This window comes from Bufo bufo, chromosome 5 (assembly GCF_905171765.1).
Source record: "Bufo bufo chromosome 5, aBufBuf1.1, whole genome shotgun sequence".
Classification (NCBI taxonomy): Eukaryota; Metazoa; Chordata; class Amphibia; order Anura; family Bufonidae; genus Bufo; species Bufo bufo.
This window is the reverse complement of record NC_053393.1, coordinates 226,937,558-226,965,400: the sequence shown is the minus strand read 5'-3', so window position 1 is coordinate 226,965,400 and position 27,843 is coordinate 226,937,558. Positions and strand designations below refer to the sequence as shown.

The 27,843-nt window shown below is 43.7% G+C and overlaps 1 protein-coding gene across 2 annotated transcripts in view; it reads left to right on the top strand.

Moving 5' to 3' along the window:
- SUGCT (succinyl-CoA:glutarate-CoA transferase) overlaps positions 1–27,843 on the top strand; it is a 1,029,682-nt gene that overhangs the window by 320,864 nt on the left and 680,975 nt on the right. The gene's annotated exons all lie outside the window — the stretch shown is intronic.

Sequence of the window (27,843 nt, the reverse complement as noted above, 5' to 3'; positions counted from 1 at the left end):
GTAAAGACCACACCTTATATACCACACCTAGTTTTAGGGAGTCCACTGCTGCTGCATTAGCATAAGAGCAACAGGAGAATTCGCACTTAAAGGGATCTTCCAGCTGTTTAAAATGGTGTAAAATAATAAAATGTCAGTACTCATGGTACTGATCCTTCGATGTTTTATGGTGCCCTGCCAGTCTGTGCTTCCTGGTCCCTCTTGACACACCTAGGAAATTACTTCTCAACCAATTACTGGCTGCAGCGCATCAGACAGTGGTCATTTCCTGTGTGTCGAGAGGAACCAGGAAGCATAAATTGTTCAGATTCTATGAAGCAGTGGAACAGTAAGTAGCAGTGAGTATTCACTTATTTTATCATTTTACACCATGGAAAACCCTTTTTAAAAAATGTTAAATTACTGGACAACCACTTTAACACATGGATTTGTATCACTAAGGCCCTTTTCACACGGGCGAGTATTCCGCGCGGATGCGATGCATGAGTTGAACGCATTGCACCCGCACTGAATCCCGACCCATTCATTTCTATGGGGCTGTTCACATGAGCGGTGATTTTCACGCATCACTTGTGCGTTGCGTGAAAATCGCAGCATGCTTCTCTTTGTGCGTTTTTCACGTAACGCAGGCCCCATAGAAATGAATGGGGTTGCGTGAAAATCGCAAGCATCCGCAAGCAAGTGCCGATGCGGGGCGATTTTCCTGCACGGTTGCTAGGAGACAATCGGGATGGAGACCCAATCATTATTATTTTCCCTTATAACATGGTTATAAGGGAAAATAATAGCATTCTGAATACAGAATGCATAATAAAATAGCGCTGGAGGGATTAAAAAAAATAAAAATAAAATTTAACTCACCTTAGTCCAGTTGATCGCGCAGCCCGGCTTCTCGTCTGTCTCCTTTGCTGAACAGGACCTGTGGTGAGCATTCATTGCAGGAACAGGACCTATGGGGACGTCACTCCGGTCATTACATGGTCCATCACATGATCTTTTACCATGGTGATGGATCATGTGATGACCGGAGTGACGTTCCCGCAACGCACCCGCACATTTTCCCGCAATGCCCGTGTGAAAGAGGCCTAAGAGGCTTAATTGACTTTAAAAAGCTGAGCAGAATGAAATGGGTAAGGCACCAGGAAAAGTTTGATCTAAGTCTTCATGCACACGAACGTATATTCTTTCTGTGTCCGTTCAGTTTTTATTGCAGACCGTATACGGAACCATTAATTTAAATGGGTCCGCAAAAAAACTCTGTACGTAAAGTTACTCAGTATGCATTCCGCTTCCATATGTCCGTATTTCTGTTCCGCAAAAAAATAGAACATGTCCTATTATTGTCCGTATTACAGACAAGGATAGGACTGTTCAATTAGGGGCCAGCTGTTCTGTTCCACAAAATACGTAATGCACATGGACGTCATCTGTATTTTTTGCGGATCCGTTTTTTGTGGACCACAAAATACATTCGGTCGTGTGCATGAGGCCTAAGTCAACAGGGATCACAGGACATTGCTGGCATATTCTGAAACATGCAATACTAGAGTTTTCAAGGACCAATGTTTGATCACCAAGCCCAGGGATGAGCAACCTTCACCACTCCAACTGCTGTGAAACTACAACTCCCAGCATGCACACTTTCTCAGCCGGTTTTGTAACTTCCTTAGCAGTAAAAGGAGGATTCTGGGAGTTGTGGTTTCAGAACAGCTGGAGTGCAAGAGGTTGCTGATTCCTGATCTAGCCCAGAAAAAAGAAGCCACTTGTCAATTTACTTACAGCGCCAAATTGATGCTGATTTCCCCCCTTTGTGGCACAGGTCTCATAATGCTGTCCCTCTTTGATCTTCCTGGCTTCCACTGACATTGCATCCATTTCACTGCCCATGCTCTCTTCTGACCAGTTCAGTGTGCGAAGCGTGCTGAACGAGAGCAGGAAATGCTCAGACATAGGCTTTATGCACACGACCGTTGTGTGCATCTGTGGCCGTTGTTCAGTTTTCCGTGATTTTATGCGGACCCATTGACTTTCAATGCACCGTTGTTCATCCGCGGCCGTGATCCGTGTTTCCTGTCCGTCAAAAAAATATGACCTGTCCTATTTTTTTGACGGACAACGGTTCACGGACCCATTCAAGTCAATGGGTCCGTGAAAAAACACGGATTCACACAAGATTGGCATCCGTGTCCGTGATCCGTGGCCGTAGGCTACTTTCACACAGATGGATCGCAGATCCGTCTGCATAAAAGCTTTTTCAGAGCTGAGTTTTCACTTCGTGAAAACTCAAATCCAACAGTATATTCTAACACAGAGGCGTTCCCATGGTGATGGGGATGCTTCAAGTTAGAATATACTAAGAACTTTGTACATGGCTGCCCCCTGCTGCCTGGCAGCACACGATTTCTTACAGGTGGCTGTGATCCGCACAATTAACCCCTCAGGTGCCGCACCTGAGAGTTTAATTGTGCGTATCATAGCCCCCTGTAAGAGATCAGGTGCTGCCAGGCAGGAGGGGGCAGACCCCCCTCCCCTGTATTTAACTCATTGGTGGCCAGTGCGGCCAGCCTCCCTCCCTCCCCTGTATTTAACTCATTGGTGGCCAGTGCGGCCCCCCTCCCTCCCCAGTATTATATTCATTGGTGGCCAGTGCGGCCTACCCTTCCCCCCACACCTAATTAAAATCACCTTCCCCCATCATTGGTGGCCAGTGCGGCCTCCCCTCTTCCCCCCCCCTAATTAAAATCACCCCCCATCATTGGTGGCCAGTGCGGCCTCCCCTGTCCCCCCCTCCCTAATTAAAATCACCCCCCCATCATTGGTGGCCAGTGCGGCCTCCCCTCTCCCCCCATAATTAAAATCACCTTCCCCCATCATTGGTGGCAGCGGAGAGTTCCGATCGGAGTCCCAGTTTAATCGCTGGGGCTCTGATCGGTAACCATGGCAACCAGGACGCTACTGCAGTCCTGGTTGCCATGGTTGCTTAGCAATTTTTAGAACCATTATACTTACCTGCGATGTCTGTGACCGGCCGGGCGCTCCTCCTACTGGTAAGTGACAGGTCTGTGCTATAGGCAACGCGCCGCACAGACCTTTCACTTACCAGTAGGAGGAGCGCCCAGCCGGTCACAGACAGCGAAGGTAAGTATAATGCTTCTAAAATTGCTAAGTAACCATGGCAACCAGGACTGCAGTAGCGTCCTGGTTGCCATGGTTACCGATCGGAGTCCCAGCAATTAAACTGGGACTCCGATCGGAACTCTCCGCTGGCACCAATGATGGGGGAAGGTGATTTTAATTGGGGGGTGGGAGAGGGGAGGCCGCACTGGCCAACAATGATGGGGGGTAATTTTAATTAGGGGGGGGAGAGGGGAGGCCGCACTGGCCACCAATGATGGGGGAAGGAGATTTTAATTAGGTGGGGGGGAGAGGGTAAGCCACCAATGAATATAATACTGGGGAGGGAGGGGGGCCGCACTGGCCACCAATGAGTTAAATACAGGGGAGGGAGGGGGGCCGCACTGGCCACCAATGAGTTAAATACAGGGGAGGGAGGGGGGCTGCACTGGCCACCAATGAGTTAAATACAAGGGAGGGAGGGAGGGGAGCCACACTGGCCACCAATGAGTTAAATACAGGGGAGGGGGGTCTGCCCCCTCCTGCCTGGCAGCACCTGATCTCTTACAGGGGGCTATGATAGGCACAATTAACCCCTCAGGTGCGGCACCTGAGGGGTTAATTGTGCTGATCACAGCCCCCTGTTAGAGATCGGGTGCTGCCAGGCAGCAGGGGGCAGTCATGTACACAGTTCCTAGTATATTCTAACTTGGGAACACCTCTGTGTTAGAATATACTGTCGGATCTGAGTTTTGACGATCTAACTCAAATCCGATGGTATATTCTAACATAGAGCCGTTCCCATGGTGATGGGGACGCTTCAAGTTAAAATATACCATCGGATTGGAGAAAACTCCGATCCTATGGTATATTAACTCCTGACTTTACATTGAAAGTCAATGGGGGACGGATCCGTTTGCAATTGCACCATATTGTGTCAACGTCAAACGGATCCGTCCCCATTGACTTGCATTGTAAGTCAGGACGGATCCGTTTGGCTCTGCACGGCCAGGCGGACACCAAAACGACTTTTTCTTCATGTCCGTGGATCCTCCAAAAATCAAGGAAGACCCACGGAAGAAAAAACGGACACGGATCACGGACCTACGGACCCCGTTTTTGCGGACCTTAAAAAAAACGGTCGTGTGCATGAGGCCATACAGTTAGCATGCACGGTTCAAACACACTTTGCTTGCCCCAAAGATGCTGAGTGCATGCCTGCATGAAGATTTTCTCCAGATATGTTGAGGACAGAATACTGCTGTGCAGTATTAGGGCTCATGCACACGACAGTATTTTGTGTTCAGTATACTGGCCTTTTTTTTAGTTCAGTTTGCTGTACATATACTGAACCATTCATTTCAATGGTTCAGCAAAAAAAACTGAAGTGTCTCTGTGTGCATTCCGTTTCAGTATTTCCGTACTGTGAAAAGATAGAACATGTCCCATTCTTGTCCGCAAATCACAGAGCTTGGCTCCATTCAAGTCAATGGGTCCTCAAAAAAAAACAGAACACATACAGAAATGCATCCGTATGTCTTCCGTATCCGTTCCGTTTTTGCTGAACCATCTATTGAAAATGTTATGCCCAGCCCAATTTTTTCTATGTAATTACTGTATCCTGTTTGTGGCATACGGAAAAACGGAAACACAACGGAAACAAAAAATGGAACAGCAGATCCTTAAAAAACAGACCGCAAAACACTGAAAAAGCCATATGATCGCGTGCATGAGCTTTTAAAGAAATGGTTGTGTGCTGCAAGATCAGAGAAAAGCATGAAACTCAATGCTCAATATTGAAATAAAAGGTGGGGGCTTTATTGGCTAACATGTAATGCAACATGTAATGCAAACATGGCATTATCTAAAATGCACAATAATGTCAGAACCCCCTTAAAGACTGACTGAGCCCATTTTCATTTTTGCATTTTTAATTTGCATACCCACATTCCAAGAGCCATAACTTTTAAAATTTTCTATTCACATTTTTTGTGGGACAAGATGTATTTTTAATGGCACCATTTAATTTACTGTGTCTTGTAAAATTCTTTGTGGAATAAAATTGGAAAAAAAATTCTGCTAAGGGTTTTTGGGTTTTGATATTATGACATTTACTCTGTGCTAAAAATGACATGAGGTCCTTATTCTTATTCTGCGGGTTAGTACAAATACAGTGATACGAAATTTGTATAGTTTTTATTTTATTACTTTAAAAAAAAAAATTTTTAAATCTAAATTTTCTTTGTATCACCATTTTCTGACAGCCATAACTTTTTTATATTTCCGTTTACAGGGCTTGATTTTTTTTTTTATTAAATTTTTTTACAAATTTTTGGGGTATGTACGACTTTTTTATCACTGTTATTCAATGTTTTTGGGGGAAAAGGTGACTTAACCGCCTCCGGACCGCCTAACGCAGGATCGCGTTCCGGAGGCGGCAGCCCTGCGCAGAGTCACGCATATATGCGTCATCTCGCGAGACGCGAGATTTCCTGTGAACGCGCGCACACAGGCGCGCGCGTTCTGAGGATCGGAAGGTAAGCGAGTGGATCTCCAGCCTGCCAGCGGCGATCGTTCGCTGGCAGGCTGGAGATGTGATTTTTTTTAACCCCTAACAGGTATATTAGACGCTGTTTTGATAACAGCGTCTAATATACCTGCTACCTGGTCCTCTGGTGGTCCCTTTTGTTTGGATCGACCACCAGAGGACACAGGTAGCTCAGTAAAGTAGCACTAAACACCACTACACTACACTACACCCCCCCTGTCACTTATTAACCCCTTATTCACCCCTGATCACGCCATATAGACTCCCTGATCACCCCCCTGTCATTGATCACCCCCCTGTCATTGATCACCCCCCTGTAAGGCTCTATTCAGATGTCCGTATGATTTTTACGGATCCACTGATACATGGATCGGATCCGCAAAACGCATACAGACGTCTGAATGGAGCCTTACAGGGGGGTGATCAATGACGGGGGTGATCACCCCATATAGACTCCCTGATCACCCCCCTGTCATTGATCACCCCCCTGTCATTGATCACCCTCCTGTAAGGCTGCATTCAGATGTCCGTATGATTTTTACGGATCCACTGATACATGGATCGGATCCACAAAACACATACGGACATCTGAATGGAGCCTTACAGGGGGTGATCACCCCATATAGACTCCCTGATCACCCCCCTGTCATTGATCACCCCCCTGTCATTGATTACCCCCCCTGTCATTGATCACCCCCCCTGTAAGGCTGCATTCAGATGTCCGTATGATTTTTACGGATCCACTGATACATGGATCGGATCCGCAAAACACATACGGACATCTGAATGGAGCCTTATAGGGGGGTGATCAATGACAGGGGGGTGATCACCCCATATAGACTCCCTGATCACCCCCCTGTCATTGATCACCCCCCTGTAAGGCTCCATTCAGACATTTTTTTGGCCCAAGTTAGCGGAAATTATTTTTTTTTTCTTACAAAGTATTATATTCCACTAACTTGTGTCAAAAAATAAAATCTCACATGAACTCACCATACCCCTCATGGAATCCAAATGCGTAAAAATTTTTAGACATTTATATTCCAGACTTCTTCTCACGCTTTAGGGCCCCTAGAATGCCAGGGCAGTATAAATACCCCATATGTGACCCCATTTCGGAAAGAAGACACCCCAAGGTATTCCGTGAGGGGCATATTGAGTCCATGAAAGATTGAAATTTTTGTCCCAAGTTAGCGGAAAGGGAGACTTTGTGAGAAAAAAAAATAAATCAATTTCCGCTAACTTGTGCCAAAAAAAAAATAATTCTATGAACTCGCCATGCCCCTCATTGAATACCTTGGGGTGTCTTCTTTCCAAAATGGGGTCACATGTGGGGTATTTATACTGCCCTGGCATTCTAGGGGCCCTAAAGCGTGAGAAGAAGTCTGGGATCCAAATGTCTAAAAATGCCCTCATAAAATGAATGTGGGCCCCTTTGCGCATCTAGGCTGCAAAAAAGTGTCACACATCTGGTATTGCCGTACTCAGGAGAAGTTGGGCAATGTGTTTTGAGTGTCATTTTACATATACCCATGCTGGGTGAGATAAATATCTTGGTCAAATGCCAACTTTGTATAAAAAATGGGAAAAGTTGTCTTTTGCCGAGATATTTCTCTCACCCAGCATGAGTATATGTAAAAAGACACCCCAAAACACATTGCCCAACTTCTCCTGAATACGGCGATACCAGATGTTTGACACTTTTTTGCAGCCTAGGTGGGCAAAGGGGCCCACATTCCAAAGAGCACCTTTAGGATTTCACAGGTCATTTACCTACTTACCACACATTAGGGCCCCTGGAAAATGCCAGGGCAGTATAACTATCCCACAAGTGACCCCATTTTGGAAAGAAGACACCCCAAGGTATTTCGTGAGGGGCATGGCGAGTTCCTAGAATTTTATATTTTTTGTCACAAGTTAGCGGAAAATGATGATTTTTTTTTTTTTTCTTACAAAGTCTCATATTCCACTAACTTGTGACAAAAAATTAAAACTTCCATGAACTCACTATGCCCATCACGAAATACCTTGGGGTGTCTTCTTTCCAAAATGGGGTCACTTGTGGGGTAGTTATACTGCCCTGGCATTCTAGGGGCCCAAATGTGTGGTAAGAAGTTTGAAATCAAAATGTGTAAAAAATGACCGGTGAAATCCGAAAGGTGCTCTTTGGAATATGGGCCCCTTTGCCCACCTAGGCTGCAAAAAAGTGTCACACATGTGGTATCGCTGTACTCAGGAGAAGTTGGGCAATGTGTTTTGGGGTGTCATTTTACATATACCCATGCTGGGTGAGAGAAATATCTTGGCAAAAGACAACTTTTCCCATTTTTTTATACAAAGTTGGCATTTGACCAAGATATTTATCTCACCCAGCATGGGTATATGTAAAATGACACCCCAAAACACATTGCCCAACTTCTCCTGAGTACGGAGATACCACATGTGTGACACTTTTTTGCAGCCTAGGTGGGCAAAGAGGCCCACATTCCAAAGAGCACCTTTCGGATTTCACCGGCCATTTTTTACAGATTTTGATTTCAAACTACTTACCACACATTTGGGCCCCTAGAATGCCAGGGCAGTATAACTACCCCACAAGTGACCCCATTTTGGAAAGAAGACACCCCAAGGTATTCGCTGATGGGCATAGTGAGTTCATAGAAGTTTTTATTTTTTGTCACAAGTTAGCGGAAAGGGAGACTTTGTAAGAAAAAAATAATAAAAAATCATCATTTTCCGCTGACTTGTGACAAAAAATAAAAAGTTCTATGAACTCACTATGCCCATCAGCGAATACCTTAGGGTGTCTACTTTCCGAAATGGGGTCATTTGTGGGGTGTTTGTACTGTCTGTCCATTGTAGAACCTCAGGAAACATGACAGGTGCTCAGAAAGTCAGAGCTGCTTCAAAAAGCGGAAATTCACTTTTTTTGTACCATAGTTTGTAAACGCTATAACTTTTACCCAAACCATTTTTTTTTTACCCAAACATTTTTTTTAATCAAAGACATGTAGAACAATAAATTTAGAGAAAAATTTATATATGGATGTCGTTTTTTTTGCAAAATTTTACAACTGAAAGTGAAAAATGTAATTTTTTTGCAAACAAAATGGTTAAATTTCGATTAATAACAAAAAAAGTAAAAATGTCAGCAGCAATGAAATACCACCAAATGAAAGCTCTATTAGTGAGAAGAAAAGGAGGTAAAATTCATTTGGGTGGTAAGTTGCATGACCGAGCAATAAACGGTAAAAGTAGGGTAGGTCAGAAGTGTAAAAAGTGGCCTGGTCATTAAGGGTGTTCAAGATATAGGGGCTGAGTTGGTTAAAATGGCAAATCATGTTTTTTATTTTTTTATCCGTTATGAAAAATATTTTTATATTTTAATAGTTCAGACATTTTTGGACCTTGCGATACCGGTTATGTTTATTTTTTATTGTTAATTTTCATATGTCAAATTTGGAAAGGGGGAGGTTTGAATTTTTAATATTTTTCAATGTTATTTTTTTACTTTTTTCTCATTAACTTTTAGCCCCCTTAGGGTACTTTCACACTAGCGTTATTCTTTTCCGGTATTCAAATCCGGTAAAGGGTCTTAGTACCGGAAAAAAAACGCATCAGTTTTGTTCTAATGCATTCTGAATGGAAAGCAATCCGTTCAGTATGCATCAGGATGTTTTCCGTTCCGTCCCTTGTACTGTATTTGACCGAAAGAGGAGCTATTTTTGCCTTTGATCTTTGAAAAAAATGAAATACCGGATCCGTTATTACGGATGATACCGTATGAGACGGATCTGGTATATCTCCGGATGAAATGGATCCGGTATATCACCGGATCCATCTAACGGATCCGAAAAAAACTGCTTTCCATTTGTATACGGTTTGCCGGATCCGGCAGGCAGGTACGTTGCCGAAACTTCCTGCCGAATCCGAATAACGCTAGTGTGAAAGTACCCTTAGGGACTATAACCTGTGATCTTCTGATCGCTTGTTCCATAGACCATAATAGAAAACTATTATGGTCTATGCGTTTTTCATTGCCTTCCGGTGAAGCTGTGCCTCTGGCACAGATTTACAGGCAGCTTACCGTAGGCCTGGGAACCTTCAGCATTCCCCATGAAAATTCAGTGTAATCTACCTATTCACAGAGCAAAAGGAGCTGAGCAGATTCATCAACATGTTTGTGGGAAAACATTCAGTTTAACTTGTATTTAATTTATTTAAATTCCTTTTCATTTTGGGCTTTGAAGTCAAGGAGGTTGTCCTGTCAGTGATCAACAACTAGCTCTGTATGCACAGTCATAGAGGGAAGGCTGTCAATCACTGATAGGACCTCCTCCTGGACTTTAAAGCCAAAGATTTTAAATGCATGAAATACAAGTTATACAAGTTATCTCAAACAGCTGATCCGCGGGGGTACCGTGTGTCCGTCCCCCATTGATCCGATACTGAAGACTACATTCTGTGTATTAGTAATATCTAAATCTGAATATACTTTTTTTCCTTCTATCAGGCCCTAAAAACTCCTAAAAGAAGATATATGTTAAGCTGGCCAAACACATATACATGTTCAGTTCGGCCGAGCATATATGTGCACTCAAAGCGGAGAGAGGAGTAAGCAGCTGCCAGACACTTCTGGCTTATCTTCTTGGAGAAGATAATTTTCCTGATTCTTCTCTCCCCCCAACATCATTCTTTGGGAGAGAGTCAGGAGCTCCCCATTTACATTAGGTTGATGATCAAACTCACTGATTACTGTATAGGGACTTTTACAAATAAGCAAAAACGTGTACTTTTCATTCTTCTAGATATACAGTAATAGTAAATGTAAGTGCTAATCCTATAGACAACTGAAAAAGTGTAAATATGTCCTTTGGAACATAAAACAGTTGCTTCTTTTTTTCAAAACATTTAACTACTATAGTTGACATTTTGATTTCTCCATATTTTTTTGTTCTAGAGAATTGAAATTGTCAGCATAGAATGAATTACTTTGAAAAAATGTGTATGTCGGCTCCTGCTGATGAAACTGTAATATATGAGCAGTGCAGACTAAAGGTCAGGTTTGTTTGTTCAATTTGATTATTTAAGAGTCGCATATGAGCAGTTCAAAGTTCACATTTTAAAGTCAGCGAGTGAAAAAAGAAAACAGTCTATTATCATATCTATGTCTGAACCTTCATTATGTTGTTAAGCGTCAAAGGGAAATCTGTGAAAATACCACCAACAAGGTTGAATTCATTAGTAATCAGTTGACCTTAACTTTTGGCACGATGGAACATGAAGAATTAAATGGTAGCTGCTGAGCACCTCATCTCTTTAGTTAACTTTCATCAAGTTCTCATTTCTCACCATATCATCACCAGAACATAGGAATCTTTTTATGTGAGCTCTTCTGTAGGCCATCATTTAATTTGCATTCTGTTAATGGATAAATCAAATGAAAGTTGTCTTTTTAATACTTTGTATGCTTTATGCTTTATATAGGATGCATCAGGTACAATATTGAATAAACAAAATGAGAGGATAATGACTTTATAATAAAACTATATTAAAACATATTTTTATTTTAGAGTTAAGGGACTTTTTCTGGAATAATTTCATTTTAACATCTTAGTGACCAGCTTATTTTGGGACTCTGAGCAAAAGTTTTTTTTTAAATTGTTGCATTTTAACCCCTTAAGGACACGGCCATATTTCACCTTAAGGACCAGGCCATTTTTTGCAAATCTGACCAGTGTCACTTTGTGTGAATAACTTTAAAACGCTTTGACTTATCCAGGCCATTCTGAGATAGTTTTTTCGTCACATATTGTAATTTATGACACTGGTAAAATGAAGTCTAAAAAATTCATTTTTATTTATAAAAAAATACCAAATTTACAAAAAATTTGGAAAAATTTGCAAATTTCCAAGTTTCAATTTCTCTACTTTTATAATACATAGTAATACCTACAAAATAGTTATTACTTTACATTCCCCATATGTCTACTTAATGTTTGGATCATTTTAGGAATGACATTTTATTTTTTGGGGATGTTACAAAAATTAGAAGTTTAGAAGCAAATCTTGAAATTTTTCAGAAATAAAAAAAAAAAAACTTTTTAAGGACCAGTTCAGGTCTGAAGTCACTTTTTGAGGCTTACATAATAGAAACCACCCAAAAATGACTCCATTCTAGAAACTACACCCCTAAAGTTATTCAAAACTGATTTTACAAACTTTGTTAACCCTTTAGGTGTTCCACAAGAATTAATCGAAAATAGAGAGAAAATTTCAAAATTTTACTTTTTTGGCAGATTTTCCATTTTAATAATTTTTTTACAGTTACAAAGCAAGGGTTAACAGCCAAACAAAACTCAATATTTATGGCCCTGATTCTGTAGTTTACAGAAACACCCCATATGTGGTCGTAAACTGCTGTACGGGCACACGGCAGGGCGCAGAAGGAAAGGAATGCCATCCGGTTTTTGGAAGGCAGATTTTGCTGGACTGCTTTTTTGACACCATGTCCCATTTGAAGCCCCCCTAATGCACCCCTAGAGTAGAAACTCCAAAAAAGTGACCCCATTTTAGAAACTACACCCCTCAAGGTATTCAAAACTGATTTTACAAACTTTGTTTAACCCTTTAGGTGTTCCACAAGAATTAATGGAAAATAGAGATAAAATTAAAAAATTTCACTTTTTTGGCATATTTCCATTTTAATAATTTTTCTTCAGTTACAAAGCAAGGGTTGACAGCCGAACAAAACTCAATGTTTATGGCTCTGATTCTGTAGTTTACAGAAACACCCCATATGTGGTCGTAAACTGCTGTACGGGCACACAGCAGGGTGCAGAAGGAAAGGAATGCCATACGGTTTTTGGAAGGCAGATTTTGCTGGACTTCTTTTTTGACACCATGTCCCATTTGAAGCCCCTCTGATGCACCCCTAGAGTAGAAACTCCAAAAAAGCGACCCCATTTTTGAAACTACGGGATAGGGTGGGAATTTTGTTGGTACTATTTTAGGGTACATATGATTTTTGGTTGCTCTATATTACACTTTTTGTGAGGCAAGGTAACAAGAAATAGCTGTTTTGGCAACATTTTAATTTTTTGTTATTTACAACATTCATCACAGGTTAGATCATGTGGTATTTTACATAACAAAGCATTTTTTTTTCAATGATTTTGAAAAGCCATAGTTTTATTTATTTTTTGGGCGACTGTCTTGTGTAGGGGCTCATTTTTTTCGGGATGAGATGACAGTTTGATTGGCACTATTTTGGGGTGCGTATGACTTTTTGAAAGGCTCCTATGTGGATGCAAGAGCAGCAGAAAGAGGTTGTGAAGCACTTACTGCAGGGAGATGAGGGCACTTCAGAGTTACATTGGAGGAAGGCCAGGGAAGGCCAATTCTAGCTTCTCTGCATCCTGAGGCGAAAATTGAAATGGCTTCCCTCCACACCCACCCTACTATAAAAAGACATATTTGAATGGGTCTTACATTCTGCGCAACCAAACATACAGGAGAACAGTGATGTCTCTTCTGATGTAGATACCCTCTTTACTCATCTTCTCCACTGGAAGCAGACTGCCATGATGAGTTCTTTCAGCCACATCTGGTCTCTGATGAGTTTTCCAGCACAGACATCTTAGGTTCCTCATTTTACCATCAACCTCCTCGCCTTCTCATCACAAACTCCCCATCCTGGTACCCCAACTGTGTGATCTTGCTGCTAACCTCAATACTGTGCTTGTTGTGCTCCCCAATGCTGCCAAATACTATACTACAGAAATAACAGTATTATACAGATGGCAACCAGAATACGTATGGCAGCACACTGTTATACATGCAAACAATAGAACTGGGGATTAAAGATTATTCTGGATTACAGTGGTACTATGCCTACTATACAAGAAAAATGGAAGTTCTTCTCGCACATTTTTGATCAAACGTGTGTCGGTCCCATCTATCGCGTCAAGGTGGTTTCTGTAGATGGTTACCTAATACTAACAGCACTGCCTCCCCTGGGCATAATTTATGCCTGCAATGTTCAGGGTGGTGTAGGAACCAGCTATATTTGTGCTCTGCTTAGAAGCCCTTGGCAAATGGGCGGGGAGTGCTTAATCTAAAAGGAGACAGCTACCTTTCAAACACACTGCAAGAAAATTTAGAGTAGCACATCAGAATTCACAGGTGCACATCTATAAAGCTAACATGCAGACAGCAAACAGAATACGAATGGCAGTACACTGTTATACATGCAAAAAATAGAACTATAGATTAAAGATTATTCTGGGTTACAATAGTACTATACCTACTATAGATGAAAAATGGAAGGTCTTCTTTAAAAAATGTGCACATATTAGCTTTATGGATGTGCACCTGTGACTTTGGATATGCTAGTCTAAATTTTCTTGCAGTACCATACAGATAATTCTTCGCATAGTAATAGTGCTCTCCAAATTCCCATCAATAGTACTAAGTCTATTAGTAATAGTGCACACTACTCCAATAGTGTTGATCGAGTACCAAAGTGCTCGGGTGCTTGAGTAGAACACCTTGGGATGCTTGGGTGCTCTACCGAGCACCCGAGCACAATGGAAGTCAATGGGAGAACCCGAGCATTAAACCGGGCAACCCCTGCTCTGAAGAGGGATGGGTGTCTGGTTTACATGAATAGGTCAGAAATTGATGGAAACACCACTGAAATGGTTCGGGAACAGCATGGGGAGGATGTCTGGATGCATCTTGGACTCCCAGGTCGCTGCTGGGAACGATGTTGTCTGAGTAGTACGCCAATTTTACAGACTGACAATAATATGCACAAAACCGAAGATAAAATCGATTTTAGAGGAAAAATTGTTAGGAAACATTCTTTCCTGTATATTTACTTGTATATAAAGTGCAAGTGCTGCCATAAATTACAAGGAAGAGGCACTCTGATACAACCTGTATATCACATAAAGGAGGGCCTCATTCACATTGTGGTACAATTGTTCAGGTAGTGGAACTCCTACACTCATAAAGCCTATGCACTAAGTAAAAGGACTGCCAAAAATTACAAGGAATCGGCACTCCAATACACCCTTTGTTACACATAAAGGAGGGCATCATACACAGCCTTGAAAAATTATGATTGATGGCCTGCTGGTGACCCTCAAATACATTAGGAGCAAGGGCCTGCTGGTGACCCTCTAAAACATTAGGGGCGAGGGCCTGGTGCTGATCTGACCATCTAAAACATTAGGGGCGAGTGCCTGCTGCTGATCTGACCATCTAAAACATTATGGGCGAGGGCCTGCTGCTGAGCTGACTATCTAAAACATTATGGGCGAGGGCCTGTTGCCGAGCTGACAATCTAAAACATTATGGGCGAGGGTCTGCTGCTGAGCTGACCATCTAAAACATTATGGGTGAGAGCCTGCTGCTGAGCTGACCATCTAAAACATTATGAGCGAGAGCCTGCTGCTGAGCTGACCATCTAAAACATTTTGGGCGAGGGCCTGCTGCTGAGCTGACCTTCTAAAACATTAGGGATGAGGGTCTGCTGCTGAGCTGACCATCTAAAACATTATGAGCGAGAGCCTGCTGCTGAGCTGACCATCTAAAACATTTTGGGCGAGGGCCTGCTGCTGAGCTGACCTTCTAAAACATTAGGGATGAGGGTCTGCTGCTGAGCTGACCATCTAAAACATTATGGGCGAGGGCCTGCTGCTGAGATGACTATCTAAAACATTAGGGGCGAGGGCCTGCTGCTGAGCTGATTATGTAAAACATTAGGGGCAAGGGCCTGCTGCTGATCTGACCATGGAAAAAATTATGGTTGAGGGTCTGCTGCTGAGCTGACTCTCTAAAACATTAGGGGCAAGGGCCTGCTGCTGATCTGACCATGGAAAAAATGATGGGGGAGGGCCTGCTGCTGAGCTGACAATTGAAAAAAATATGGTTGAGTGCCTGCTGCTTAGCTGACCCTCTAAAACATTAGGAGCGAGAGCAGCCTAATAAGCATGTTGATATGATGGAGGAGGAGGATGAGAAAAGGAAGATTGAAACATATACCCTTTTTTGTGGTGGAAGGGGTGCATGGGAATACAGTGTATTCAATACACCATAAAAGCCACATTTAAAGTGCCTTTATGTTCAGCCGCTTTCCTCTGGTGGAGTAGAGAAGTCAGGGGCAATCCAGGTCTTGTTCATTTTGATAAGAATCAACTGGTCAGCATTTTCAGTTGACAGGCGGATGCGCTTATCAGTTATTATGCCCCCAGCAGCACTAAATACCCGCTCTGACAAAACGCTGGCGGCAGGGCAGGCCAGCACCTCCAAGGCATAGAGCGCCAGTTCGTGCCATGTGTCCAGCTTGGACACCCAGTAATTGTAAGGCACAGAGGGATCATTGAGGATGCAGACTCGGTCTGCTACGTACTCCTTCACCATCTTCCAAAATGTTTCACTCCTTGTGACATTAGGCCGCTCATCAGGGTGAGGGTGCTGGTCGGGTGTCATAAAACTGTCCCAGGCCTTGGAGAGTGTTGCCCTGCCTCTGTTGGAATTGCTGTGTGTTCCCCTCGTTTCCTCTCCTCAGTTGCCCAAGGAACTACATACTCTGCTGGCAGCTGGAAATTTTTGGAGCAATTTTTCCACAAGGACCTTCTGGTATTGCACCATTTTGCTAGTCCTCTCCACCATAGGAATGAGAGATAAGAAGTTCTCTTTGTAGCGGGGGTCGAGAAGAGTGAACAACCAGTAATCGGTGTTGGCCAAAATGCGTACAACGCAAGGGTCACGGGAAAGACAGCATAACATAAAGTCAGCCATGTGTGCCTGAGTCCCAACAGATAAGACTTTGAGAGTCATCCTCCTGATGAGGACAGCAATCTCCTCATCCTCTTCCTCCTCTTCTGCCCATCCACGCTGAACAGATAGAATAAACCTGCTATGGGTACTACCCTCTGTAGCGGAGGCATCCATCTCCTGCTCCTCCTCCTCATCATCCAATTCACGCTGAGATGACAAAATGAGGGTGGTCTGGCTATCACTTTGTGTACTGTCTTCCCCCATTTCCACCTCTTCCACATGCAAAGCATCCGCCTTCATTGTGAGCAGCGAGCGTTTCAGTAGACACAGAAGTGGGATGGTTATGCTGATAATAGAGGCATATCTGCTCACCATCTGTGATTCCTCAAAGTTGCGTAAAACCTTGCAGAGGTCAGACATCCATGCCTACTTGTCACTTGTGAAGAGTGGAAGCTGACTGGAAAGGCGGCGACCATGTTGCAGCTGGTATTCCACTACTGCCCTCTTCTGCTCACAAAGCCTGGCCAACATGTAGAACATGGAGTTCCAGCACATGCTCATGTCACACAACAGTCGGTGAGCTGGCAATTGCAAGCGCAGCTGCAGTGCTAACAGACTGTCGGCAGCTATAGATGACTTTTGGAAATGGGCACACACGCGGCGCACCTTCACCAGTAGTTCAGGAAAATTGGTATAGGTTTTGAGAAACCGCTAAACCACTAAGTTTAATATGAGGGCTAGGCATGGTATGTGTGTGAGCTTGCCGAGCTCCAAAGCCGCCACCAAGTTACAGCCATTATCATGCCTGGTTGTAGGTTGAGTGGCGAGAGCCACATCTCAGTCTGGTCCCTTATACCCTGCCACAGCTCTGCAGCGGTGTGCTGTTTGTCACCTAAGAAAATAAGTTTCAGCACGGCCTGTTGTTGCTTCACCACTGCAGTGCCACACTGCTTCCAGCTACTGTCTGATGGCTGACTGGTGCTGCAAGATTACATTTCAGAGGAGGAGGTGGAGGAGGAGAAGGGGGAGTTGAAGCCACTAATGTAGGTGGTGGAGGAAATCCTGATGGCAGTAGGGCCCGCAATCCTTGGCGTCTGTAGCACCTGTGCCATCCCAGGGTACGACTTGTTCCCGGCGTCCACAACGTTCACCTAGTGTTCCGTCATGGAAATGTAGCATCCCTGGCCACAAGCACTTGTCCATGTGTCAGTCGTTAAGTGGACCTTCCCAATAACTGCTTTGGTTAGGGCACGGGTGATGTTACGGGACATATGCTGGTGTAAGGCGGGGACGGAACACCAGGCAAAATAGTGGCGGCTGGGGACTGAGTAATGAGGGACGGCTGCTGCCATCAGGCTGCGGAAAGCCTCAGTGTCCACATGCCTAAATGGCAACATTTCCAGGGCCAGCAATTTGGAAAGGTGCACATTTATTTCTATGGCCTGTGGGTGGGTGGCTGGGTATTTGCGCTTTTGTTCTAAGGCCTGGTGTATGGACATCAGTACGCTGCGCTGGGACACAGAAGTGGATGTGCTAGTTGATGGTGCTTGAGAAATCCAGGTGCAGGGCAGGAGGCATGGACAGGGGATTGGCCAGCACGTAACACAGGGGAAGAGGAGGCAGTAGTGTTACCCACAGACACTGATTGTGGACCCAGGCGTTCGGCCCACCTATTAGGGTGCTTTGATGCCATGTGGCGGATCATGCTGGTGGTTGTGAGGTTGCTAGTGTTCACGCCCCTGCTCATTCTTGTATGGCACAGGTTGCAAATGACAATTCTTTTATCGTCCACACTTTCATTAAAAAAGCGCCAGACTGTGGAACACTTTCCCCTTGGCAAGGGAGATTTCTGCAAGGGGGTGCTCCGGGGAACAGTTGTGGGCCTGTTTTGGGTGGCCAGCCTTCTCCCTTTTTCCTCTTCCAGCATGTTGCGATGCTGCAGATCATCGTCCAACACCTCCTCTTCCACTTCCTCACTCTGGTAATCCTCCTGACTTGTTGACCTAACAACAAACTCACTTATTGACAACTGTGTCTCATCCTCATCATCAACCTCTTGAGACACTAATTGCCGTTGACTTATTGGCAACTGTGTCTCATCATTATCGTCCACCTTGTGAAACACTAATTGCTGTTCCCCACCGCCATCTTCTTCTGACTGTGGATGCTCAAGAGTTTGGGAATCAGGGCACAAGATCTCCTCATGTCCCTCTTCAATTGGGCTTGGCGAGAGGCCCAAATTAAGGAATGACCATAAAAAGAGCTCCTTGGATTATCCGAGTGTGGGATCACTTGTTTGCAAAGACTCTCCATGGTGGGAGGAAGGAGGATCAGGGCGAGGATTCTGTTGACCAGACTCTTGGCTACTGAGACTGGACTTTGTGGAAGACAGGGTGGTGCTTAACCAACTGGAAGCATTATCTGCTGCAATCCAACCGACCACCTGCTCGCACTGGTCTTACTTCGAGACTGGTGTCCTGCGCCTTCCTGCAAACTGGGACATGAAGCTAGGTATCGTGGATGAGTGTGTTTCTTGTGGTCTGCCAGCAGGCACAGTTTCACCGCGCCCAGGGCCACGGCATCTGCGTACTCCATCATCAGCACGGCCACTTCCCCGTCCCTTACTGCTCGCCTTCATCATATTAAATGGTATTTATGCTTGCAAGTATGTCACACGTACAGTAGCGTAGTTTTTTTTAAGTGTATGTACAAATAAATTACATTCAATGTCACAGATATTTGGGATGCGGAAACGTTATACAGGAGAGGTACCACAGCTAATGGCGCTGCTGTCAACATCGGCTAAGAACAAATTACAGTCAATGTCACTGATATTTGGGATGCGGAAACGTTATACAGGAGAGGTACCACAGGTAATGGCGCTGCTGTCAACAGGGGCTAAGAAAAAAATACAGTCAAAGTCACTGATATTTGGTATGCGGAAACGTTATACAAGAGAGGTACCTTAGGTAATGGTGCTACTGTTGCCAGCGGCTAAGAAAAAATTACAGTCAATGTCACAGATATTCGGGATGCAGGAACTTTATACAGGAGAGGTACCACAGGTAATGGCGCTGCTGTCACCAGCGGCTAAGAAAAAATTACAGTCAATGTCACTGATATTTGGGATGCGGAAATGTTATACAGGAGAGGTACTACAGGTAATGGCACTGCTGTCACCAGCAGCTAAGAAAGAATTACAGTCAATGTCACAGATATTTGGGATGCAAAAACGTTATACAGGAGATGTAGCGCAGGTAATGTCACTGTCCACAGCGTCTACAGAAAAAGTACACTGGATGTCACAGATATTTTTAGAATGTGCAAACGTTATACAGGAGATGTAGTGCAGGTAATGTCACTGTCCGCAGCAGACACCATCTACGGAAAAAGTACACTGGATGTCATAGATATTTTTATTCTGTTCACACGTTACATAGGAGATATAGCGAAGATAATGTCGCTGTCTGCAGTGGCCAAACAATTGCAAGCTATTTAGTGCAGGTTGCGCTAAAAAAATATATATTGCTGTCAGATACAACAATAGTCCTCAAAAGGACTTTTGGGTCTCTAACAATTGCACGCAATTTAGCGCAGGTTGCGCTAAAAATATATATTGCTGCCAGACACAACAATAGTCCTTAAAAGGACTTTTGGGTCTCTAACACCAACCCTGCCTAACAATAAAATAAAATTCAATTCCCTACACCATCTGTCCCTACACAGCTTTCCCTGACTAAGACTGAGCCGAACCACGTGTCATCGGGTGCTTTATAGCACCCGATGACGCGTTTCGTCCAGCCAATCATTGTAATGCCAGTAACCAAAATGGCTACGGCATTACAGTGAGTGGCAGCACTTACCTGGACGTTTATTAGCTGCGTAGCAGCCAACAAACGTGCGGGGAGAAGACTTGAGCACACGCGGTATTCGACCGAACACTGCGATGTACCGAGCATCGCGATGCTCAAGCTGAACTGGTGTTCATCCAAGCATGCTCGCTCAGCACTACTCCCCAAGACTGTAGCAATGCCCTCCATATTGTGTCCAATAATAATAAAGTACCCATAGTACCCCCAGTAGTAATAATGCCACCATAGTGCTCCCACTATTTATAACATCTCCTGCAGTGTTATGCAGTAGTTGTAGTGCCCCTTCCATTTATAACTCTCATGTAGTGCCAGTATGTATAATTCTCCCCCAATAGTGCCAGTATGTATAATGCTTTCCATGTAGTGCCAGTATATACAATGTTTCCACCCATTAGTGCTAATATGTTTAATGCATCCCCTGTAGTGCCAGTATGTATAATGCTTCCTTAGTAGTGCCAATATGTATAATGCCCACCCATCTCCCATAGTACCAGTATGCATAATGCTTTCTCCGTAGTGGTAGTATGTATAATGCTCCCCCAAGTAGTGAGAATATATAATTCTCCCCATCCCCTCTGCAGTGCCAGTATATGTAATGCTCCTCCATCCCCTGTAGTGCAATTATAAAATTTCCTCCATCCCCCTCATAATGCCAGTATATGGAATGCTCCACTATCCCTGTAGTGCCATCATATAATGCTCCCTTTCTAGTGCTAATGTGTATATATATAATGCTTCTCCCCATAGTTCCAGTGTATAATATCCCTCCATCTCCCCTGTAATGTCAGTATTTAATTCCCCCCTATAGTGCCAGAATATAATACCCCTCTGTAGTGCCAGTACATAATGCCCCCCTCTAGTGCCTCTACATCCCCACCTCCTAGTAGTGCCCCAAGTAGTGCCGATGTAAAGTATTTAGAAACATGAAAATATACCCCTTGCCCATTTCCCGCTGCCATCTGTGATGTGAGGCACTTGCAATTACATGTGCACAACCTCCTGTGCTGGGTCTCAGGTGGTGCATGACATGATCACTAATGCGTACATTTAAATAATTCACAGTAGTACTTCTTAAGATGCAAAATCAAGTGAAGGGGCACTAAAATACTGGAGCACAAAAATAAAAACAATAATAAACTAAAACTAAAAAGTAATATACAATGCTAGTGAATCCAAATAAAAAATCAGACCCAAATGAAATAAAAATGAGCAAGAGACATGAATGGGGGATAGATCCCACAGATAAATGAGGAATGTATGAAGGATAATAGGAATTAAGTAAATATATATAAGTTGGAACTTGAAAAAAGTGGATAATGGCTACCTGGTATGTGTAGAAGATAAGAATGAGGAGCAGGGCAAGCTTCTGCCAGTGTGCCAAGATCTCACGCGACATAGGCCAACGTCCTAATAAAGATACTGCGCATATGCCAACCGCTATGGCGAGGGAAGCCAGCTGATGTAATGGAGAGGGAGAAGCACATGCGTATGGAAAGTGGCTAAGGGGAAAGGAAGATGTATGATTTCAGTGCATGCATGTGTAAAACAGCAATTGTAGGAAAAGGTCTCTGTGTAATAGTCAAGTTCGGACCAGCAGCCATGTAACATATAAAGATAACTGGCATGACAGAATAATCTAAATCAAAGGTGACAGGTGAAAGAGAGGAACTAATAAAATTACCAAAGTGGGGGGAAAATTACCAAAAGTGGGGGGAAAATGTCACTGCGTCTTATGGGGAGAAAACTAATGAACGCTTCCATTATGGTCCTCGGCTGTCGGCTGTGCTATAGCTGCGCACAGCATGAGAGCACTCTGTGACCTCACGCTGTGCACTTCAGGTCACAGTACAGCCGATGGCAGGAAGAGCAGGAGGAGCGCTGGAGGTGAGGAGCGGCTGCTTCCGTATCAGGAGAGGTAAGTGGATTTTTTTATTTTAAGTGATCTGAGGCTGGAGGCTGAATACTTGAGGCTGGGGCTGATTAAATGAGGCAGGGGCTGATATGAGGCATGGGGGGCTGATCTGAGGCATGAGGGTCTCATCTGAGGTATGGGGTCTTATCTGAGGTATGGGGATCTCATCTAAAGTCTGAATGAGGTGGTCTTATATATATATATATACACTCACCTAAAGAATTATTAGGAACACCATACTAATACGGTGTTGGACCCCCTTTTGCCTTCAGAACTTCCTTAATTCTCTGTGGCATTGATTCAACAAGGTGCTGATAGCATTCTTTAGAAATGTTGGCCCATATTGATAGGATAGCATCTTGTAGTTGATGGAGATTTGAGGGATGCACATCCAGGGCACGAAGCTCCCGTTCCACCACATCCCAAAGATGCTCTATTGGGTTGAGATCTGGTGACTGTGGGGGCCATTTTAGTACAGTGAACTCATTGTCATGTTCAAGAAACCAATTTGAAATGATTCGAGCTTTGTGACATGGTGCATTATCCTGCTGGAAGTAGCCATCAGAGGATGGATACATGGTGGTCATGAAGGGATGGACATGGTCAGAAACAATGCTCAGGTAGCCCGTGGCATTTAAACGATGCCCAATTGGCACTAAGGGGCCTAAAGTGTGCCCAGAAAACATCCCCCACACCATTACACCACCACCACCAGCCTGCACAGTGGTAACAAGGCATGATGGATACATGTTCTCATTGTGTTTACGCCAAATTCGGACCATTTGAATGTCTCAACAGAAATCGAGACTCATCAGACCAGGCAACATTTTTCCAGTCTTCAACAGTCCAATTTTGGTGAGCTCGTGCAAATTGGAGCCTCTTTTTCCTATTTGTAGTGGAGATGAGTGGTACCGGTGGAGTCTTCTGCTGTTGTAGCCCATCCGCCTCAAGGTTGTGCGTGTTGTGGCTTCACAAATGCTTTGCTGCATACCTCGGTTGTAACGAGTGGTTATTTCAGTCAACGTTGCTCTTCTATCAGCTTGAATCAGTCGGCCCATTCTCCTCTGACCTCTAGCATCCACAAGGCATTTTTGCCCACAGGACTGCTGCATACTGGATGTTTTTCCCTTTTCACACCATTCTTTGTAAACCCTAGAAATGGTTGTGCGTGAAAATCCCAGTAACTGAGCAGATTGTGAAATACTCAGACCGGCCCGTCTGGCACCAACAACCATGCCACGCTCAAAATTGCTTAAATCCCCTTTCTTTCCCATTCTGACATTCAGTTTGGAGTTCAGGAGATTGTCTTGACCAGGACCAGACCCCTAAATGCATTGAAGCAACTGCCATGTGATTGGTTGACTAGATAATTGCATTAATGAGAAATAGAACAGGTGTTCCTAATAATTCTTTAGGTGAGTGTATATATATATATTGGGGCTTTTATCTGAGGTATGATTGGGGGTCATTCACATGCATGAAGATGAATTTGCTACAGAAGGTACGGTTCTTCTTTTTCTTCCATGGAATAAAGTGGTCAGTCAGAAACTCTATATACTTTGCCAAGGTCATTTTCACACCATCAGACACCCTAAAGGGGCCTACCAGCTCTCTCCACATGATTCTGGCCCAAAGCATGACACTGCTGCCTCCTTGCTGACGCAGCTTGTTGGGACATGGTGGCCATCCACCAACCATCCACTACTCCATCCATCTGGACCATCCAGGGTTGAATGGCACTCATCAGTAAACAAGACTGTTTGAAAATTAGTCTTCATGTATGTCTGAGCCCACTGCAACAGTTTCTTGTGAGCACTGTTTATGGGTGGCTGAATAGTAGGTTTATGCACAACTGCAAGCCTCTGGAGGATCCTACACCTTGAGGATCGCAGGACTCCAGAGGCACTACCAGCTTCAAATACCTGTTTGCTGCTTTGTAAATGCATTTTAGCAGCTGCTCTGTTAGGGTCCATTCACACGTCCGTAAGTGTTTTGCGGATCCGCAAATTGCGGATCGGCAAAACACGGACACTGGCAATGTGCATTCCTCAATTTGCGAACCGCACATCGCCGGCAATATAATAGAAAATGCCTAATCTTGTCCGCAATTGCGGACAAGAATAGGACACGTTCTATTTTTTTAGGAATGCGGATCCGCAAATGCGGATGTGGACAGCACATTCCAGCCACATTAAAAATAAATGGGTCTGCACCCATTCCACAAAATTGCGGAACGGATGCGGACCCATTTTGCGGACGTGTGAATGGACCCTTAATCCGATTAATTTGTCTGGCAGAAACCTTCCTCATTATTTCTTTATCTGCACAAACCCGTCTGTGGTCTGAATCAGCAACAGATTTCTTCACAGTACGATGATCACTCTTAAGCTTTTGTGAAATAGCTAATGTTTTCATACCTTGTCCAAGGCATCCTTTTTCTAACCCATACTGCTTAAAACCTGTGACCTGCTTAATAATGTGGAATGTCCTTCTTAAAGAGGACCTTTCATCGGTCCAATCATTGTAAGATAATTATCAAGCTGTGTAGAGCGACACCCCGGGATCTCACTGCACTTACTATTATTTCGGGGCGCCGCTCCGATCTCCTGCTATGTCCCCTGGTATCTTCGGGGACTTTGTTATACTGGGAGGAGTCTGCCCTGTTTCTCCCTGGGCGTTCCTTCTCCGAGACTGTAGCGGAAGGGAATCAACAAGGTAAAAGAGGAGAGAATATTTAAAAGAAGAAAAACTGCTACAAGAGGACAGAGTTTTAAATTAGAGGGGCAAAGGTTTAAATGTAATATCAGGAAGTAATACTTTACTGAGAGAGTAGTGGATGCATGGAATAGCCTTCCTGCAGAAGTGGCAGCTGCAAATACAGTGGAGGAGTTTAAGCATGCATGGGATAGGCATAAGGCCATCCTTCATATAAGATAGGGCCGGGGCTATCCATAGTATTCAGTATATTGGGCAGACTAGATGGGCCAAATGGTTCTTATCTGCCGACACATTCTATTTTTTTTTTGTTTCTATATAATCAATACTTAGCTCTCCATGCGCTAATGACCATGGCTCAGGCTTACATCGCGTCCTGCGTGTGGCAGTGACAGTGTGGGTATCTGTACTGGCTGGTTGGCGACGGAACTGCCTGACGGAATCCAACAACGCAAGTGTGAAAGTACCCTTACAAGACTATTTGTATTATTGATAATTTTCTCCTTTATTTGGTATATAATATAATGTGCAATATTCCTAGCAGGCTGTTAAAATACAGTAACCGGACATAATAATAAGCCCTTTTGATTAAAGGGGTACTATCTAAGATTAGAAAGTCTTTTTTTTTTTAAATACATGCTACTACTTTTGTGCATGAACTCTATCTGGTAGTCATATAAATTGGGTTTAGCTTCCATACCAGACACAAATCATAAACTATTGTGGAACTGTTTTTGGGAAAATAATAAAAAATACAGTCAAATGTACATTCAGTTTTCAGTCAGATATGGACGGCCATTAGAAAATATGGTTACTTGGAACACAAGAGGATGAAACATGACAGTATACCAGATTAAAAGCTGTGTGAATATTTTAGTCATGGGCGTGGCATACAGAGCTCTATAGGCCTACCAATGAAAAACGCTATACATAAGTCTTTAAAAATGCCTGTGAGTGAGCTGTTTTAATATGCCGCAGACTACCATATTAATTTTTCAGAAAGAGTTTTTCTTTGTTTAAAAGACATTAAAAGACCAAACCAAAACACAAAGGGTGTCTGTCATGCTCATAGGAGGGAAAGGGAAAAGGAAATAAGGCCTGAAAACTAGGGAAGGAAGATGGACACCTCCTATTGAAAACCCTAATCCAAGCCCTGACTGAGTACTAGTATGAACAGACCCTAGAGGTAGGTGAAACAACACAGACGCCTATTGATCCACAAGGTAAACAGGTCAAACCAAACCACGTGTTGCCAGTCTCAAAGATCTCCTGCCACTCACTGTCTCGGGGACATCCATATGTCTCGGTACCTCCGTGACAGTATCACAGTGTCCATTTAACTTTTAAGATATGATAACAATAATAAAAACCTGTTGCTAAGAGGATGTGGATTTGCTGTGCCACTTGGACAAAAGTGAATGGAGCAGTGGCTGTGCTTGTGCGTTGTGCTTCATATTAATTTCAATGGGACTGCAGAAAATAGTCAAGCGCGCTGCCCGGATATTTTTGGCACTCATATAGAAATGAATGGAGGGTGGCCATGCATGCGCGGTGCGCCATCCTTCACTTTGCGGGCTCCTTTCTAAAGATAAGTTCAGGTGGCAGAGGTGGGACCCACACCTATCAGTTATTGGGGGAATATCCTAGCAATATGCCATCAGTGTCTGAGATGAGACAACCCCTTTAATGTTTTCAGCTGGCTGTGAAGATCTTTCCTTCAGGCCAAAACCTTTCCAATCCACAAGGATGAAGGTTTTACCTCAGGCATTCTTTGTGGCTCGAATATTCTTGACTTTGTACGTCTCTAAAACAACAGGAGTGGGAACAAAACTGGCTTGACTGGATTCAACTGTCTCAAAACCTCAAAAGGTCCAATGAAACAGGGTGCTTACTTATACAAGAGTATCTTAAGTCTGATCTTTTTGGAGGAGAGCCACGCTTTGTCCCCAGTAGAAAACTGAGGTGGAGTCCTGTGCATGCTATCAGCAGATTTCTTTATGTGAGGGAAAAGGGAGTTCATGTTTGAAAGTTATATTTCTGTTTTGGGGTGGGGGTTTAGTTTTTTTTTGGAGGTGTGGTCCTAAACTTTTGATCAGTTGAAACACAGCCTGTTTCAGTTTATTCGTTGTTTTCATTAAATTGAATGCTCAAAAAATGTTTTGTCTCACTCTCATTTCTTCTTGTTGCATGTTGAAGCTCTACTTGGAACCTTGTTAAGATCCAGCCATGCTAAATATGATTTTTTGCCATTTTTCAAGTGGTCTTAAACTTTTGATCAGGACTGTATGTGGAGACATGGCAGTCCCAGTAGGAGGGGACTTGACAAAGGCAGGGCATAGAAGGAAATCTTTTTTATGTGCACACACCTGGAGCTCTATGGGTACGATGACATATTGTATGGATTCTAAAAGTGCCATACCATTGGTAGACGTCACTACCAAAGACAACTCCAACCGCTTAATTAGGAATACGTATCATGTTACCAAGGCCGGATGCAGAAAGTTCCCTGCTGAGCGAGAGTCCAGGAAGGCCTGTACAGTAAACCCTGCAGTAAACATGACAAGGACACAGGGAGTGTCAGCTTAAGAGAAAACTAGGTACTGGAGTTTCCTATAAGGAAAGGATCTCCATTGGCATGGTGACATATTGTATGGATTCCGGAAATGCCATCCCATTGATAGACATCACCACCAAGGACTACTCCAAAAGCTTATTGTACTTTCACACTTGCATTGTTGGATTCCGGCAGCCAGTTCCGTCGCCGGCAATCTGTATGCAAAAGGATACCATTTGTAGACGGATCCAGATCCGTCTCTCCGGTTGTCATCTAGAAAAACAGATCCGGTATTTATCTTTTTCACATTTTTAAAGCTCTGCGCATGCGCAGACCGCAC